The sequence below is a fragment of the Lagenorhynchus albirostris genome, chromosome 3 (assembly GCF_949774975.1).
Source record: "Lagenorhynchus albirostris chromosome 3, mLagAlb1.1, whole genome shotgun sequence".
NCBI classification, from domain to species: Eukaryota; Metazoa; Chordata; class Mammalia; order Artiodactyla; family Delphinidae; genus Lagenorhynchus; species Lagenorhynchus albirostris.
Window position 1 is genome coordinate 904,459 of NC_083097.1, and position 18,392 is coordinate 922,850.

An 18,392-nucleotide genomic window follows, 5' to 3' on the forward strand; every position below is an offset into this window, starting at 1 on the left:
TCCTAGGTGTGGTCACAGCTCGCGGAGTGAAGTTGGCCGTGACCAGTCAGTCCTGGACACTGGACTCAGCTTTCAGGTGAGACGTGTAACTCCTCCTAGAGTTACCTTTGGTGAAATCGGGATAATCCGCCTATTGGCGGAGAGTCGAGGAGAGCAGATGTTGGAAACCCGCGGCCCAGAGCCCAGCACGAAGGACCAGCCAGGTCCTACTAGGTTGTCCTGGCCGCCGGACCATCGTTTGTTGGACGGCTGCCCTGTGAGGCATTGGCCGGCCTGGAGGGAGGGTCAGAAGGGTCTGGCTCTGGGTCCGTGTGGGTTTGCCGTGGTGGCTTCAGCAGCTGACATCCCTTGTCTGAGTTCTGGAGGCTGGGGGCCCAAGATCAAGGTCTCTTTGAGGGCCATCTCCTCACTGTGCCCTCATATCTGTCCCTGCCTGTGTCCTAATCTCTTCTTGCAGTGACAGCGCTCGGATTGGATTAGCGCCCTCCCTGGTGACCCCTTTCAGCTTGATTACCTCTTTAAAGACCTTATGTCTGAATTCAGTGACATTCTGGGGTCCTGGGGGTTAGGGCGTCAACATGTAAGTTTGGAGGGAAACAGTTCATCCCATACAGCCCCTCCTCCAACTCCATTGCGAATCCTCCTGGAATGTCACCAAAATCGGCTGTTTCGAGGCTTAGAGGAGATGGCGGGCAGGAGTTGAGGTCACGGGAAGGGAGGGGCGCACACAAGCGGGTGCAGCGGCTCTCGCCCTCTCAGGAGTTGGACGCCCTCTGCTTCTCTCACAGCTGGATTGGCCCTGGCCCCAGGGCGCAGTCCCCACCCCGGGGGCAGCGTGCGCCGTCCTTGCGCGAGCGGGGCTGGTGTGGGTCGTGTCCTGAGGGGCTCGGGAGGCAGACCCGTAGATCCCTCTGCCCCCAGCGAGGTGCTGGTGGTCCGCCCCGCTGTACCCTCATGGACGGACCAGCTTTCCAGGAGGAAGATCAATGTGATGACAGGTTTCAGCCTTAGAGCACTCAGCCCTGTCATTATCTCACAGATAGTTGGGCGAACCTTCCTTCAGAGCTTCTAATATGACTCCGTGTCGGTACTGGAAACGTGTTTTTGAACAAATAATAGATTCTCTTCTCTGGAACATGCGGGGAGCCAAACAGCTTTTGAAGGCCCCAAACCTTCAGGAAATAGCCCTTCATGGCAGGAAGAGGCCAATTTGACATGGCCACGTCTGGAGCTCTGTCCTGCTTCCCTTGTGCTCTGATGTTTCTGTCTGAGCTCCAGCCCTGGGCCCTGATTGTTGCTATAACAACCCCGCCCAGGACTGAGAGCAAAATCGACAGCCCTGGATCTTCCACGTGGAGACCCCACTGCGAGGGTGCAGATCCCTCCCAGAGGGCACGGAGTCTCTGCACGCCTGCCGCAGGTGCGCACGGGGAGCTGGGGCTGAGTCCAGAGAGGCTGCCCCAGCGCAGGGCGAGGGCCAGGCGGGAGCGAGGGAGCCTTTTAGCAGCGGGAGTGGGATGGGCACAGAGAGGCCGGGCCCCGTGCTCAAGACCTGGACGGCTGGGGCCGGTCTCCTGGGGGTGGGTGGCGTCCCGCATAGTGTCCCCGCCCGGCCTCTCCTGCTGACATCGTCTCGGGCCTGGCCTTGCTTACACTGAGCTCGTTAGAGCTGTGAGCAGGGCTTTCTTCCAGGCTGGACTGGTCAGCCCAGCACTCACATCTCATCGCAGAGTGAGCACAGCCCTCGCTCGGTGGATGTTGGGTCCCAAATGTCTCCAGTGACGTCAGCTGCTCAGGCAAACTCCGTGCGGTTCACCGTGGCGGGGGGTTGGGCAGTAACGTTAACTGCGAGCCCTCCGTACGGCGTCCAGAACTCAGAGAACAGGAGACGATCTGCTCACGAAATAACTACATTTCTGTCTGAACAGAGTGCGTCTGTGAGATGCTGTCCCCGGGAGAGTCACCCCTGTCACACGTCCACCCGAGCTGGTGCACAGCCATGTGACCTCAGGTGGGCCCTGGGCCTCCCCAGTCGCCCGTTCTGTCTGGGGTGCGTGGGTGAGGAGGGATCCCGCGACTCAGGGAGCCTTCCTTGCTGTCTGCGGCCGTACATCTCCTGGTGGGCTTCCGAGACCACTCCCTTCAGCTGCTCCCAGCTGGACACGTCCCCAGGGAGCTCCGGGTCATGCTCCTCTGGCCACCAGGTAGTCTTGTTCTAAACGGTTAGCTTTCTCTTCCTTCACACCTTTTCTCAACGTCTCTCTTTCCAGCCTGAGTTAAGATCTGAGGTTTTCCAGTTCTTCACTGGTGGCCTCCAGTTTTCACGTCTCTGTTGATTTGATCTCGAGTTTTGCTTCCCTTTAAGCTGACTCAGGGCCCCTCCTATAAGTGTATAAGCTAGTATAGTATAGTATAGTATAAGCTATAAGTGTCTCAGAATTTGCTGTCTTTTCTCCAGAAGAGCAGAAGCTCCATTGGCCAGTCCCTTGTCCCCACCTGAATTAACTAAAACTCTGACCGGGACCGTACACACCACCATCTCCAGGACCAGCGTGAGGCAGACACTGAGGCTGTCAGCCGACGTCCAGGGCCCGGCCTGTGCGGCGGAGGGTTTGCCCTGCCCAGGTGAGGCCTGGCCCTTTGCCCCCGACTCCAAGGCCCTGGAATGTCTGGCCTGATGCGAGCATCCTTGCTTCCCTGGCCCAGGGAACATGACTCAGGTCAGCCACGCCATGTGGTCACACCAAATAAAACCCTGGACTCAAGGGCTCAGGCCGGGCTCCCTGGCCGTCGCCCCCCGGGCGTGTTGTCACCGTCCGGGACTCCTCGGAGGGAGGGTGCCCGGGCTCCCCTGGGCCCTGCCTTTGTGTCTTCCCCCTGCACACCCCTCCCCCGCCGGCTGGCTGTAATCTGGGCGCTTGGCTGTCATAAGTCATAAGTCAGTTTTGCTGAGCTGAGTCCTAGTGAGTCACTGAACCTCAGGGTGGTCTCGGGACCCTCACACTGCACAGCCAGCAGCTGCAGAACATCACCCGGCACCGCCAGCACCGGGACACAGAGCAGACCTGGGGCGGGGCCGGTGGGGGGGGACTTGCAGCAAGAGGGTGCCTCCTGCCTCCCTCCCTCCCTCCCCCTCCCCCGCACAGGGATGATGTCACATGACCTGGGGGCAGGGCGGGCTGCCTGGGGGGGTGGGCAAGACTCTGGCAGATGTGATGCTGTGGACGTGTAATGCCCCGCAGCTCAGGGTTCACCTGCAGAGAGAGGTGCTGAGAAGGACGGGGAGATGGCCTCAGGGGTCCCTGGGGAGGCCCTCGCAGTCCCTCGGAGCGGGGCACAGCCCTGGCCACGGCTGCATCCTCCCGGGCCCCTGGCGACGGTGGGTGTGCTGTCACCCCAGGCTGCCGTGCGGTCCCCGACATGCACACCCGAAGGAGGATGCCAGCACTGGCGAGTCCCGGGGCTGGGGGAGCGGACCGGCAGGGGCGGGTGGTCAGCAGGGCAACTGCAGGTGCCAGTCAGGGCTGGCGGGGTGCCGCCATGTAGGGAGACGCAGAGGCCAAAGCTCTGGGGATCCGCCGAGCAGGGCTGCAGAGCACAGGGCGCGGAGGCCTCCGCGGAGCAGGGCCGCGCATGTGCAGCAGACGGAGAGGGCAGGGCGCCCTCCGGGACCCCATTCTCACCAGGCACGGGGGCTCGGGGGCCCGCGGTCTCAGGTGGCAATAGGAGCGGGCGGATGGGAGCTCCTTACGGGTCTGGGAGGTGGGTGACGTCGGGGGCACAGTTGCCGCCGGGTTTGGGCGCGTTTGGAGCTTTGAGTGCAGTGCGGCTGGCCTGTCAGGTGACGGAGGGCCGGCTGCGTGGAAGGAGGGGCTCAGGCCCAAAACGTGGGGTCTGCATTGGGGGAAGGGGGCGTGACAGCAGCCCGACCAATGGCTGGGGTGGCAGTGATGGGGTGAATGACCCCAGAGGACTGGAAAGACAGCCAGAGAGAGGAGGCCACATGGGGCGAGGTGGGTGGAAGGTGACGGCTCCGGGGACAGGAGGTCGAGACCAAGCAGTCTGGATGCGGAAGGTCCTGAGGCCGAGGGAGGAGAGCAGAGGGAAGAGAAGGACACGGGGAGTTGGCAGAGAAGGCCGGCCGCTCAGCGCCGCGAGGAGACTGCCACCCTGGGGTGCAATGCGGCCAGGACCTACAGTCACCCCGCAGGGGATTGGGGGGGAGTCAGGGAGGGAGGGGCGGAGTCTGGCAGGGTAGGGGCTGGGATTATCTACCCAGGGGAAGGCAGGGTCCGTTCATCGCCCTTCAGGGTGGAAGCCCGACTTGCTCCGCCGTCCTGGTCGTCATCTCGGTGAGGAGAGGCCTGAGGAAGACAGACCCTGGGCAAGAATTAACACGTCCAGCCGGCTCTTTCCGCCTCTGTCCAGCGTCAAAGCCGGTGTTGGATGGGCACGTTGGTGACAACCATGGCCTCTGACGGGGGCCAAGGGCTGAAGGAGGCAGCTGGGCCTCGCGCATAGGCAGGTGCTGCACGGTGGTGCCGCGTGGCCATGGGTCCAGGCAGCCAGTTACGTAGATTCCCCCACCGCCTTTGTCACTCTCCTCCCTCTGTCTTCCCCTGTGACCCGGTGCCCCCTGCCGGGGGGTACCAGGTCCAAGGGCTGCGCTGGACGCTGTGGGCCTTTGGCTGGTGGCCCCATGCCTGGTCGTTAGGGTGCCCTGGCCCTGTGTGAGCGGTTCGCAAGGTCTTGCCGGACACTCGGTGGAAAGCTTGAGCCCAGATTCTGATTATTTACATATAAACACATAATTTTTGCATGTTTTTAACAAGTCTGATCTTTCTAGGAATTTGCAATAAGGTGGTCGGGGAGGACGGTGCTCGGCTCTGTGGAGAACAAGCAGGTAGTGGCCGTCACTCTGGACAACAGGGCACTCGTGTCACCTGCCCTCCCCGCGGCTGCAGTCCCACAGCACCACGATGGGGACGCTGGGTCCAATACCTTGCCTTCCAGGGGAGGCATCTGTGCATCTAGGTACCAAAGTACCTGTTTGCGCGTGCAAACTTATTCACCCTCTGCTCCTTTATGACAGGCCGTTACATTGATCTTTCCGAAATGATACGTACAAGTAGGTAACACTGACCCTGACTTTCATTTCGGCAGAGCAATAGGCGACGGGAAAATGTTTGTTATAAAAGGCAGGCACCAAGGTCGGCAAGACTGGGACTCACGGACGGCCAGTGAACATCCTCTACGACGGCCGAGGGAATGGTGACCACGGAACGTGTGCCACCCGAGAGGCGACAGCAGCAGAGGACGCCCTGGAGGCCACTCTCGGCCCCTTCTTGTGCCCAGGTGGATGGAGATGAGGGTTTTCGTCATTAATTCTTGAAAATTCTTCTATTGGTCTGAATATTTGAAATTCCAGTTTTTGGACAGCAGACCAGTGGAATAGGAGGTATAGAATCAGATGCACATAGACATTTGGCCTATGGTAAAGGTGGGAGAAGATGGACTTTTGAAAATAATATTCTTGGGACAACTGGGCAGCCATTAGAAAAGGATAAAACGGAATCCTTAGCTCATACTCTACACCAGAATAACCCCCCAAAGGACTAGAGATATAAATACAAAAAAATGAAACGTTAAGTTCTAGAGGAAAACACAGGGGAGAAAAGCCTTTCTAGTTACAGTTTACAATTCAGTAGAACAAATAAAAATCAGTAAGTTTAACCATTTAAAATGAAGTGTACCCAATCAAAATCCCAGCAAGTTATTGTAAGTGAATGTCAAGAAAGTGATTCTCAAATTAACATGGAGAGGAGGGAAAAGACCCAGAACAGCCAAGGCAACATTGAAGGAGAAGGACCGAGTTGGAGGACGGACGCCACCCGACTCCAGGACTTACTGTGAAGCTACAGTAACCGAGACTGCGGTGTCGGGGACGGAAAAGACGTATAGATCAACGGACAGAACAGAGCCCAGAAACAGACCCTATAAATGTGGTCACGGACCTTTGACAAGGGAGCAAACACAACGCAACGGAGCAGAGACAGTCTCTTCGACAAATGGTGCTGGGACAAGTGATGTCCACACAGAAGATGAATCGAGACCTCACACCCTTCACAAAAATCAACTCAAAATGGATCAGGGACCTAAAATGAAACTACAAAACTCTGAAACTCCCAGAGGATAAGACGGGAGAAACCTAGATGACCTCAGGTCTGGAGATGAGTTTTTAGACCCAACACCAAAAGTATGATCTATGAAAGAAAGAATTGATGAGTTGGGATTTGTTGAAACTAATGAAGTGTCTGTGAAAGCTAAGAGAATGAAAAAAGTCACAGATGGGGAGGAAATATTTGCAAAACACGCATCTGCTAAAGGACTATTATCCAACATATACAAAGAACTCTTTACACTCAGTAATAACAAAACCAGCAACCCCATTTTAAAAATTGGAAAAGATCTGAATATACACCTTGCCAAAGAGGATACACAGATGACAGATTCACATATGAAAAGATGCTTCACATCCTATGTGCAAGTTAAAGCAACAACGAGACACCGTCATGCACCTATTAATCCAGAACACGACAGCACCGAATGCTCACAAGGACGTGGAGCAAAGGGAACCTCCTTCACTCCGGTGGGCACGCAACGTGGTACAGACGCTTCGGAAGACAGTTGGGCAGCTTTTTACAAATGTAAACCTACTCTTACCATACGATCCAGCAATCAGACTTTCTGCTCTTTACCCAAAGGAGGTGAAAACTTATGTCCACACAAAAACGTGCATATGGACGTCTATAGCAGCTTTATTCATAACTGCCAAAGCTTGGAAACCACCAAGGTGTCCTTTAGTAGGTTACGGGGTAAATAAACTGTGGTACATCAGACACTGAAAAGAAGTGAGCTATGAAGCTGTGAAGAGACACTGGGGAACCTTAAATACATATGATCGAGTGAAGGAAGCCAATCTGAAAAGGCTACAGACGGTGTGATTCCAAATGTACGGTATTCTGGAAAAGATAAACCTACAGATACAGTGAAAGCATCAGGGGTCACCAGGGCTGTGGGGAGCGATGAGCAGACAGAGCGCAGAGGACTTCCAGGGCGGGGGATGCTCTGTGCGACACTGTAATGATGAAAGCACTGATCTAGCCGTCGGGGTTGAGGACGGCCAGCCTCGGGTGAATCGGCCTCGTCTTCTCACTTGAGGGCGTGGAGTTCCCACACATGGAATAATATCATATCGTTAGAAAGAAAGAAACGGGCAACCGCTGGGAATTCCCTGGCTGTCCAGTGGTTAGGACTGCGCGCTTCCACTGCAGGACTGCAGGGGACACGGGTTCGATCCCTGGCCAGGGAACTAAGATCCCGCATGCTGCGTGCTGTGGCCAAAAGAAAAAAAGAAAAAAAAAAAGAAACAGGCGATGGGAACAAGCGCCTGGGGCTGCCCAGCGAGCTCACAAACTGCAGGGTCTAAAGCGACAGGGGTTTATTGTCTCTTGTCTGGGAGCAGGTGCCAGACGGTGGTTCCCACTGAGGCCTGGGGAGAACCTGCCCCGCTCTGGCAGCTCGGGGCTGGGTCCCTGGGCAGGGGCCACCCTCCTGTTCCCGCGGCTCCCCTCTGCGTGCCCGCCCTCTTCTTACGGGACGCCCGTGCTGGACTGGGCCCGCGCCACCCGGTTCAGCCTCGTCCTGGCCACCCACTTCTGCGGAGACCCTACGTCAAATAAGGGCCTGTTCTGGGTCTGGGTGGACATGAACTTGGGGAGGTGCCATTGCACGCGGGCACAGCCGTAGGACAAAGCGGCGGTGACGTAACCATGCAAGTCGAAGCCTTCGAGCACAGCGCTCACACTGTGTGTCAGTGAGGTATACGCCAAGGACAAAGGAACATCGTTTACTTCAGGGTCACGTTCTAACTGTTCGTTTGGAAATGACTTTGGACTCATAAAAAAGCAAAACCGCACAGGGTGTTCCGGCGTGTCCTGCAGCTGCACCTCCGGAGCCAACGACTCCATCGCCACCATGCCCTGCTCACGGCGGGGAAGGGAACACCGACCCAGCTCCGTGAGCACTGTTGGCACCGGTGCAACGTGGCCTCATCTGAGCAGGACCCACCGCAGGACATGCATGGCGTTTAGTCACCATGTCTCCTGGGTCTCCTCCAAGGAGACCTCATTCTTGGACGTTTGGGGGACACTGGCCCAGGCTAGGCCTGTCAGCTGGGGCTCGTCTGCTGCTGCCTTGCGGCCACGCTGAGGACGCGCCCCTGGGTAGGAACCCACAGGGGCGGCACTGGGCCCTTCTGGGGGCCTCTTGTCCGCGTGTGCGCGGCAGGTGGTCTGCTCCACCGTGAACTTGCTGCGTCTCCGTTCGCTGTCTCATGGGGAGACTATCTCACGTCTCATCATAATTTCCCACCGATTTTTACATCCCTAGATGCTTCTGGCCTAACACAGTGATCACTGTGGTGTTTGCTGAGTGGCCGTTCTGAGCCCATTGGCCCTTCTGCGTTTATGAACCGTAATTCGGCTTCTCCTCCTTATCTGGGCATTTGTTTTCCTAGCTGGTGTGATGGACTACACATCTGTGTGCCCCAAATCCGTATGTTGAAGCCCTGACCCCCAGTGGGAAGTATGGGGAGGTGGGCCTTGGAGGTGATTAGGTTCAGACGAGCCCACGCAGGTGGGGCCCGTGGTGGGACTGGTGTCTGTGTCTACTGCGTGAGGACCCTGCCAGCCCCGTGGCCTGGGGCCTCCAGCCTGCGGGGCCGTGAGAAATCTGCCTGCTGTTTAAACACCCATCTGTGGTGTTTGTCGGGGCAGCCTGGGCTGAGGCAGGAGTCTGTAACCCGTCACTGTCATTATTGTTATTCTTTGGTCAGCTCGTCCCAGGTTTGGCCTTCGGGAGCCCTTCGGGGTGGCTCTGTCCTTCCCATGGGCCCCCCCATTGTGGCCCCAAAGGACACTCCAGGCTCACTGGCGCCTTCTGGGCCTGAGCTCTGGAATCAGCGGTTTCTCCAGGGCAACCTGATGCCTCTGGCGGGAGAAGGATCTTCGGAACTGCGGTCTGGGCTCAGAGTGGGCTCCATGCCCACCTGGGCGCTGCGGCGTCTGAGACCGGAGCTCAGAACATGCTTCCACACACACGTGTGCCCAGGTCTCCGCCCGCCTGCCTGGCCGTGCGTGTCCACACCCATATCTGTGTCACAGTCCTGAGCGCGTGCGGACTCCCATGTGGGGCGGCAGCCCCCCTCCCCCTTCCCCTGCTGACCTGCGGCTCCTTCCTCCAGCCCAGACTCGCATTATCCAGGGCCTCGTGCTTGGAGGGTTTGCGGCTCTGCTGTTGCCGTCCTGAAATTCTGAGCGAGTTTTGAGCAAGGGCCCCGCGTTCTCATTTTGAACAGAACTTGCAAACTGTGCAGCCGTTCTGATTACCTACGCGTTTGCCTGCTTGCCTAATTCTAGAATAAATACAGAGCAATTTCAGGATGGCTCACTCATCTCTGTGCAAAACAAACGCCCTAACTAGGGCACAGCTCTTCGCCTGACGGTTCTCAGTCAAAACACCGTCTTCCAGTGACCGGGCTGGGCTGGGGTCAGGTGTCCATCTGTCCACCCACACAGGCTGGGCTGGGGTCAGGTGTCCATCTGTCCACCCACACAGGCTGGGCTGGGGTCAGGTGTCCATCTGTCCACCCACACAGGCTGGGCTGGGGTCAGGTGTCCATCTGTCCACCCACACAGGCTGGGCTGGGGTCAGGTGTCCATCTGTCCACCCACACAGGCTGGGCTGGGGTCAGGTGTCCATCTGTCCACCCACACAGGCTGGGCTGGGGTCAGGTGTCCATCTGTCCACCCACACAGGCTGGGCTGGGGTCAGGTGTCCATCTGTCCACCCACACAGGCTGGGCTGGGGTCAGGTGTCCATCTGTCCACCCACACAGGCTGGGCCGGCACGCCCGAGGTCCGGTGGGCGGTTGGCCGGCCCAGTGAGGGGGGCTGAGGGAGGAGGGGCATGCAGGGCTGGGGAGGGAGGGACGTGGGGACACTCAGGCCTGGGCCAGGGAAGGGCTGGCCCCCATCTGGCTGGACGGGAGCACGAGCTGGGCACCAGGCCGGTGGCCGGGCCGGGCATGTTTGTGCTTTATCTGCACCTGGTCACCCAGCTCATTCAGTTTTAATTAAACTAACCTCACGAGTGAGGCAACGGCTTAGCATCACTCCCATGAGAAACAGGGGGAGGATGACGGGGGCAGTGCCCAACGGCGGAGCAGCCCCTCCTGTGTGGGACGAGCGGTCAGCAACCCGGCCAGGGGTCAGGAGTGACCATCTGGACGGCCAGCCCTGGCGGCGGCTCTGCAGGGGCACTCGCGGCCAGCCCTGGCGGCGGCTCTGCAGGGGCACTCGCGTCCGCTGTGGCTGCTGAGCCTGGCCTGGCGCCGTGGGTGGGATCTGTAGCTTCGTGGGCCCCCTTCCTCGTTAGCACGTCCCGTGCAGACTCACATCTCGGGACACACCTACTTTGTGGAGCATGTGGACATGCGACTGGCCCTCCGGCTTCCGGCGGGGCACAGGGAGCAGTGGGGAGCCCCTCGCAGGGTGGCAGAAAGGGAGGTGCCGAGCACAGCCCCGATGCGGCCTCAGGGGAGCACCGGCTGGACTGGGTGCAGAGGGCAGCGCCTTTGGTGCTCCCAGCACCCGCTCCTCGGCTGCCCCGGCCTGGCCCGGATTGCTGGGACACCTGGAGGGCTGGCCACGCCTCCCTCGCCTTCAGCGACCCCTGCTTTCCCCCGGATCTCACCGTCCAGTGACTGTCGTGCATCCCTGGGGCTCCTCTCTGGCTTCTGCCCCCCGAGTCACTTGGGGAAGAGATCCAGGCACCTTCCACCCCCAGCCCGGCACCACGATGGTGTGTGTGGGTGAGTGCACACGTACCCCACGCGCGTGCACATGCTCACATGAGCACACATCTACACACACGTGCACACTCACGCGTGCACTGGTACGAGTACACCTACACCACTCCCTTGAGCGTGTGACGTGCTTTCTCGACCACGACACCGGTGAGGTTGGTGGGAATCCTCTTTTCCCTGGGCCATCGTGCGCTTTCCAGGATGGGCAGCGGGTGGGACTTGGGGTCCCGGGCAGCGTTAGATGGGGACCGCCAGCACAGGGCACACACAGCTGGCATCCGTCGGCACGTGAGGTTTTGGGGTCCGGCACCCAGGCTCTGTCCTGCGGCCGTCGCTCAGGAAGAGGCTGGCGGTCTGGCTCTGCCCGCTGTGGAAGGCACTGGGGCTGCTCGGCACCCAGGTGCCTCCTCCGTCCTGGGCTGGACATCGAGGTGTGGATCAGTCGTGTGCATCTGTTTCCTGGTGGGCACTCGCGGCGTCAGACAGGAAGCAGTCTACTCCTCAGCCCCAGTGCATGCGTAACCTGTGTCTAAGTAACTGAACAAAAAGTCTCCGGAAACAATTCTTACCCTTGTAACATACAGCGCACGTGGCATTTTCTGATTCATTAAAAGAAAGAGTTGCTACCCTTGTGTTGGATCCTCCATCCACTGATGGTTATGACCTGCAGGCCGGGAAGCACGGCCCTCGCCCCTCCCACCCCCGTCTGTGTGTTTCTGGTGGGGCTCACAGAGCGGCAGGGAGGGGCTGTGCCGGCCACACCCGCCCCACGTCAGCCCCCGCGCGGGGCCTCGGTCCTCTCCTCTCCCGCGTCCCCATGAGCTCGTCAGATCATTGCAGCTGCCACTGAGGCATCTCTTCTGCATCCCGCCTGCTGTGCTGGGACCCTGGGGCTCTGGGGCCTCTTAGCACATCAGCGTCAGTGCACTTGCTGTGTTTGTTAGGCTGAGAGTCTCCCCGGTGAGCTGTGGACCCCAGGACGTGGCCAGGCCTGTCTGGGGCTCCGTTGTCTCTGCAGCACCTCCCAGGTGCTTGGCACTAGTAGGATGTCATGTGTGTTCACTGGACAGAAAGATGAGGGAGGGGAGGTGTGAGTGTCCCGGGGCTGCCATAACCCCTGTTCAGCGGCCGGAAGTCTGAGGTCAAGGTGTCAGTGGGGCTGGTTCCTTCTAAGGCCGAGGGAGAACCTGGTCCAGGCCCCCTCCAGCTTCTCTGCTCTGCTGGCGTCCTTGGCGCCCTGGACCTGTAGAAGCGTCACCCCATCTCTGCCCCATCTTCACATGGCGTCTCCCGGGAACGTGTCTATCTCCGAATGTCCTGTTTCTACAAGGACGCCAGTCCTACTGGATCAGGGCCTGGTCCTGCAGTGTGACCTCATCTTAACCAAATCTATTCACAAAGACCCCATTTCTAACAAGGTCACACTCCCAGGTACTGGGGGTTAGGACTTCAACACGAATCTGGGGGCACAAGTGCAGCCCTAACTGGACAAGAAGTGTGGTGGAGTCCTGGAAATCCCGGGGGCCGGCGTCCAGGCTGCGGGCCCCAGCTCTCCCTCAGGGCCTCTGTTTCTTCAGCCCCAACTCAACGCGTCCACAGTGAGTGCCGAGTCCTCCTGGCCAGGGGCTCACGTGCACGCAGGACCCAGCTGGCTCCCAAACCCGAATGCAGGAAGGGCGGTGGGCCGTCGAGGGGCCCCTCGAACGCTTTGCCCGCCTGTCCCAGCCCTGCGGGACTCGGAGCCCTCCTGGCCTCCCCTGAGCTACGGGGGCCTCACGCCCTGGCCTGCTCAGCCACTGGTCTGCCAGTCTGTCGACTGCTGCCGTGACGGGAGGCTGGGGGCCGGGCAGGAGAGGGTCTCGGGCCGCGGCCCGTCTGAGGCCCGACGGGGAAGGACTCTGTCTAAGCCCCCAGGCTGCTCTCGTGGCCGCGGGCCGGACTCGGTTTTGCTGAATGCTGGCCGGAGGCTACTCCCGCTGCCCCCGGGACCTGGGCCGTCCGCATCCTCATCACGGAGGAGACTCCAGTAAAGCGGGTGCGGCCTCCGCGGTTTGTCCCTTCATTTCTGCTGCGTCCTGTCAGTTAGATGGGAGCTGCAGGCTGGGCGGCGGGGGCAGGGCACCCGAGGGCGTGAGCTCTGGGAGGCGGGGCAGCCAGACCCCTGGGAGCAGAGGAGGCCTGCGGCATGGGGCAGGGGAGAGGCCACGGGGAAAGGGTCACACGGCCCCATTCGGACTCGTTTCCTCCAATGGCGACTGGAGACAGGGTCGATGGCGGGGCCTGGGGCACCTGTGGCTGAGACAGGAGGTGTCCCCGGAGGGCAAACAGCTCTGTGGGGTGGAGGTGGAGGCTTGGGTGCGTGAGCCACACCCTCCCGGGGCGGGGATGGCAGAGAAGATGCCCCAGCGAGGCCAGTGCACACGTGCATCGGCGTCTGGTCGACATGAGTAGGATGGAGAAGCCGCCCAGGGACCCAAGGGGCCGGACGGTGGTCGGCCGGACGCTCAGCGACAGGCAGGGCGTTTGCGGGCGGGGGCGGGGAGAGGGGGCGTTCCCAGCGCCCCTCCCCGCCTGCCCTGTTTGCGCCGGGTCGCGGGCGACGGGCCTGTGGGAGGGGTCTTGGACTCGGCTGAGGCTCTAATCTCCCTCGTGCTCCCTGGAATCTCCCAGCCCTGCCTGGGAGCTTGAATCTCATTTTGTGCCATTTTAGTTTCAAAGCATTTTTTTTATTTTTGGTGAAAGTCTGTTGTTTTGCTAAAACAAGGAAGAGTTTCCTGATATGAGCCCAAACGCAGGGATGTGTTTTTCCATCAGAGAAGAGAAGGTCTAAGACTTTCCCAGCTGAAGAGCCTCAGCACAGAGAGCAGGTGTTTAAAGGCTGAATTCTAGACCTGGACCCAGAGACGTCACAGGGCAGCGCAGGGCTGGAGACCTCGGCCAGGCCCTCCCATCTCACCCGGAGTCACACCCATCAGTGGTGCAAGGGGATGGGGGCTTGGAGGAGGGGGTGTGAGCACTGCACTCGGTCTGCTGAGTGTAACGGGCCCTGCATCTACAAGGTTCTCAGAGCGGGGCCCACGGGAGCGGGGGGGGGGTGCCTTGGACCCTTGGGCGCCCATCCTCGCTGGCGTTATCCACTCCCTCCTTCCTGCCCAAGAGGCACTTCCTTCCCGGTCCTCGTTGGCTGCTACGAACACTTCACTGCACGGGCAGAGCGTCTCCCGGCCAAGGCTGCGCCCACATCTCCAAAGCCCTGGCCCCTGTATCCACGTGGGCACCGTGGATGCCTGCAGGGAGGCGTACCCGGGCCACGCCCACAGGGGGCGCGTCAGAGTGACGGGCGTCCCAACGCGCGCACAAGGTAATGGTGCTGTGGTCGGAGAGCGAAGGAACGGACAGCTTAGGGGTTCAAATAAATTTGCATTTCCAAAGTCAGATAGAGCCATAAAAGCAAACCATTAGCTGGATTAAAAACAACTTTTCTACATGCCAGCCGTAACCAGGAAGCATATTAGAAAACGTCAGCTCTCTGTCTGAGATACCGCTCAGAGCAGACGGAAACACCACCAGCCACACTCACCCAGGACTTCTCAGCACTTCCCACATTTTAACACTTTAACGCTTTTAATAGCCACCCAGGTGGGCAGGGGGAGGCACCTATGACAGGTGGGCAAACAGGTGGGCAGTGAGGACCCAGGCAGCGGCAGGACCAGTTATTCACCTGGACAGTCGGGCCAGCCCTGCCCTTGCCTCCCTCTCCCGCTTCGTCCTCAGAGAGCTGAAGTCCCCACCCAGGAGATAAAGGGTGAGCCGGGCCGGCATCACCACCAGAGGGGGAGCCCAGGGTCACCCTCCGGTGGCTTCTCATTCAAGGTGATCATTTCTGGTGTAATAGAACATTTTAGAATTTACATTTAGTTTCTCTGTGTGCACAAGGCTTTAAAGATATCAGAGCATTTAATAGCTGATGGCTCGTAACACCATCTTTGAATACATTTATTGAAAACTGTTCCAAATATTAACCTTTGATCCCGGTGGGAAGGAGCTGGCCGACTGCGCTGCTGCGTAAATACAGACGCCAGGCGGGTTTTAACCCAGAGCAACGCCCTGTCTACACAACAAATGACTTGAAGCAAAGAACTCAGTTCTTGGAATAAGTAGAATTATTCAAATTCTAGGTAAACATCTTCAGCACCGAGTCAATACTGACTTGGGTTTTAAGTTTTGTTAAGTAAATGCAAGCCAGCCTGCGCTGGGGGACGCAGTGGGGCCCCAGGGGGCTGGAGACTAGGCCGTTCTGGAGGTACCAGGCAGACTGGGGTGCTCGCTGCCCTACCCAGGGCGGGGCCCCGAGGCCTTTGACCCTGACCTGCAAGGGCCTGTCTCCCCCCACCCTGTTGTCTCTCTCTGTCTCTGACTTTCTGTCTCTCTCGCTGTCGCTCCCTCGCGCAGGTAAGATGCATACCTGAAACACATGTTTCACAAAACAGACCTTGCCCTTCTTAGGTGCGCTGACTCTGATGTTTTCTATTTTGTTAAATTGAAAAAAACTCAAGGCAGACTCACTAAATTGGCATAGTCCAACGTTTCCCATTCTGTGTAATGACACCAAAAATTGTCTGCCATGGCCCAGTGCAGGGGCGGCCGGGATCACCTGGGGCACCATTACCTAAGGCCAGGGGCTGGGTAGGTGGACTGCCGTCTTTGGTTTTGTTTTCCTAGCTCTGGGTGGGCCTTCTGTGCTCAGTGGGAGGCCCCCGATCTGCTAGGAGGCTCTGTCAGTGGCGTTGGGGCCCTGGGGGTCCTTGGGGGAGGAGGGGAGCAGGAAGGTCCCCCGAGGTCAGGACGTGGCAGCATCTTCCACAGGGGACCATGGAACACAGGACTTGCTAATTAAGTGTCTCAAAAAAAGTGACCTTTTCCTGCTGTCAGTGACCAGGAGACAGGTAAAGATGCTGGTCAGGTGCGTCTATAGAGATTAAGGGAGAAGTTGTGGGGCAAAACCAAAGAAAGCCAACTACGGAGGAATCTGTTTACCCTTCAAATCACCTATTTCACTGTTGCCAAACCTTTATTAAAATGCTTCTCTCAAAGGAAAAATCACACGGTTTTTCTGGGCTTTAACACCCAGATTTTGTGTCTAAAGGTCACTGGGTGAAGAGTGTGAACCTGATGGCAAAGTGCGGTGTGGACAGAGGGACCGAGGCCTCCCATCGACAGAAGTAGGGTACAGGCGGCCTCCTCCTGCCCAGGGAGCTGGCTTCTGCACCAGGCTAGTGTGGAAAGAAAACACGTCTTCGGGTGTTTCAAAATTGACACGTTTCACTTGTATTAAAGAACCTGACCTCCCCTTGGAGAACAGATGCCAAACACAGCATTCAAATGGCTATAGCCCCACTGGGGTGTGTGAGACTGGACCAGAATGGTAGACTTTTACATGTAATACAGGACTTTCCACCATCTGTGTTTCCACCCATCCACCTACCTGTCCATCCACCCAGGTACACACCATCTACCCATCCACCGACCCACCCATCCACCCACCCATCCATCCACCCATCCATCCACCCATCCATCCACCCACCCACCTATCCACCCATCCATCCATCTACCCATCCATCCACCCATCCACCCATCCATCCATCCATCCACCCATCCACCCATCCATCCATCTACCCATCCATCCACCCATCCACCCATCCATCCACCCATCCACCCATCCATCCATCCACCCATCCATCCATCCATCCATCCATCCACCCACACATCCATCCATCCACCCATCCACCCATCCATCCATCCATCCATCCACCCATACATCCATCCATCCACCCATCCACCCATCCATCCATCTACCCATCCATCCACCCATCCACCCATCCATCCATCCACCCATCCATCCATCCATCCATCCATCCACCCACCCATCCATATGCCCATCCATCTACCCATCCATCCATCTACCCACCCACCCATCCATATACCCAACCATCCACCCATCCATCCATCTACCCACCCACCCATCCATCTACCCATCCATCTACTCATCCATCCATCCACCCATCCACCCATCCATCCATCCACCCATCCATCCACCCATCCATCCATCTACCCATCCATCCACCCATCCACCCATCCATCCACCCATCCACCCATCCATCCATCCATCCACCCATCCATCCATCCATCCATCCATCCATCCACCCATCCATCCATCCACCCACCCATCCATCCACCCACCCACCCATCCATCCATCCATCCACCCATCCATCCATCCATCCATCCACCCACCCATCCATATACCCATCCATCTACCCATCCATCCATCTACCCACACACCCATCCATATACCCATCCATCTACTCATCCATCCATCCATCCATCCATCCATCCATCCATTTACCCATCCACCCACCCACCCACCCATCCATCCACCCATCCATCCACCCACCCACCCATCCACCCATCCATCCATCCACCCACCCACCCATCCATATACCCAACCATCTACCCATCCATCCACCCATCTACCCACCCATCTACCCATCCATCCCGTCATCCATCCACTCACCCATCCATCCGTCCACCATTCCTCCACTTATACATTCATCATCCATCTATCAATCTAACCACTTGCTCATCAGCCCTCCATCCATCCATCCATCCCTCCCTCTGTCATCTGTCCATTCATTGTCTACACACCCATCCATCCATTTTCTACCCCTCTTCCCTCACTCCTTTCTCCATTTCCTCCTTCTATCCATCCATCAATCCACCCGTCCACCAACCACCCATCTATCCGTCCACCTACCCATCCACCTAAATACCCATCCATTAACTCATTCATCTGTAAATATAAATTGAGTGCCACTGTCTACTGTGTACCAGGTCTATTTAAGACAATGGCAGAAGCGAGTGAGACCAGCTCAGCCCCTGCTCCCAGGGGAGCTCCTGCTCAAACTGGGGGGGGCGGGCAGTGAGCACTCTCCATTCCATGGGACACCTGCTGGGGAGGCCTGGGGACAGTGGGCGATCAAGGAGCACTGAGCAGGGCAGAACCCAGAAGCGGGGCCAGAGAAGATTTCCAGAGGTGGCATCCAAGCATAATGATAAACAACGGAGCTCTCCTCTGGGCTGTGACCAGAGCTGACTGGTGTCTAGAAGGACCTCTTTGGCCAGGGTGGACAAGAGATCCTTAGGGACCAAAGGCAGGGAGCCACTCGGGACTCTGGTGTTGTCTCCCCAGAAGAGGCACTTGGGCTGGGCAGTAGCAGTGGTCAGACCACATGGCTGGAGTCTGGACACCTGGGGAGACTGCAGGGGAGCTGACCAGGCAGGTGAGGGCTTGAGAGAGAGGCGGGACAGATGGGGGCAGGAGGGGGTGGCGCGCAGCCAGCGGGGGCCCTGGGGTGGGTCTGGGTTAAGCCCACTGGACCTGGGAGGGGCTGTGCTTGCTCTTGGCCA